Raw genomic sequence first — 1133 nt, 5'->3', positions numbered from 1 at the left:
GCGATTTCCAGGTTGAGAACCATAGATACGGGGTACATAGAAGCGGAACCAATAAATTGGCAAAAGAGATTATTAATCCGCAGACAGGAAAAAAGAGGCTCAAACAGCATCTGGACATGGATGGCTGATGCCTCTATAAATAAATCATTGATGGTCAAGGTCAAGGTCAAGGACCACCGAGCCGCCCCTGTGACCTATTGACTATTTGAGCGCCTTCAAATCGCCAAAGTGCTATTTGAATGTTGATAATAATATTGGTTTACTTACAACTGAATGAAAATGATTATCAACAATGAATGTCGTGTCCACAATCCAGCTAACACAATGTGGCTGATTCTGCCGGTCTTGTCAGGAAACGAACAGTCCTTGTTAGCTCTTCCCTGTTCTGAACGGTGTTTAGATCTTTCTACTCTCTAAAGCGATATAACAATGACCCCACGAAGGCAACTGACATTTCGAGCAAGGGGAGATGGGAAATGGTGAGAAGTGGGGGTGTGTGAATTATTGTCAATGCCCCGGCCTCACACGCGTTCAACCTGACAGACGTCCGGGGTGCGTGGTTTGCGTGTAGCAATCTGCACACACACACACACACACACACACACACACACACACACACACACACACACACACACACATACATACACACACACATACACACACACGCGCCTGCTCCACAATCTAAAAACTAGGCATTTAATTTTTTTAAATGGCAGACACCATTCTAGTTGTTGTTGTTTCAGTTTTCAGTTAAATACTTAAGACTAAAATCCATCGACGTCGTCACTTGTTACAACAACTGAAGCTGCTGTGACAGGATGAGTTACAGTGAAGTCCTGCTTTGCGGCATTTACATGCCTTAAACTACTCTTTTTGGCACCAGTACAGTTGCATCTTGTGAAGCCTTGTCCACCTGAAGAGGATTGACAAATCACCGCCGAACGCAGCGGTTTATGTCGTCAGTGTTCAGAAGACGCTCAGGGCACAGATCGAACTTATTTCTGGAATACAAACCAGCTCTTACGGCTATCGTCTCGTCTGTCAATTATGACAAAAAGGATATTTCTAGGATCGCCTCTCCCTCGATCAACAAGTGGAACTGGCACACAAACGTTGTCTCCTTGTTTGCCAGC

Source organism: Aplysia californica, unplaced genomic scaffold, assembly GCF_000002075.1.
Source record: "Aplysia californica isolate F4 #8 unplaced genomic scaffold, AplCal3.0 scaffold00689, whole genome shotgun sequence".
NCBI classification, from domain to species: domain Eukaryota; kingdom Metazoa; phylum Mollusca; class Gastropoda; order Aplysiida; family Aplysiidae; genus Aplysia; species Aplysia californica.
The sequence above is the reverse complement of the archived record's forward strand: the minus strand, read 5'-3'. Positions refer to the sequence as shown.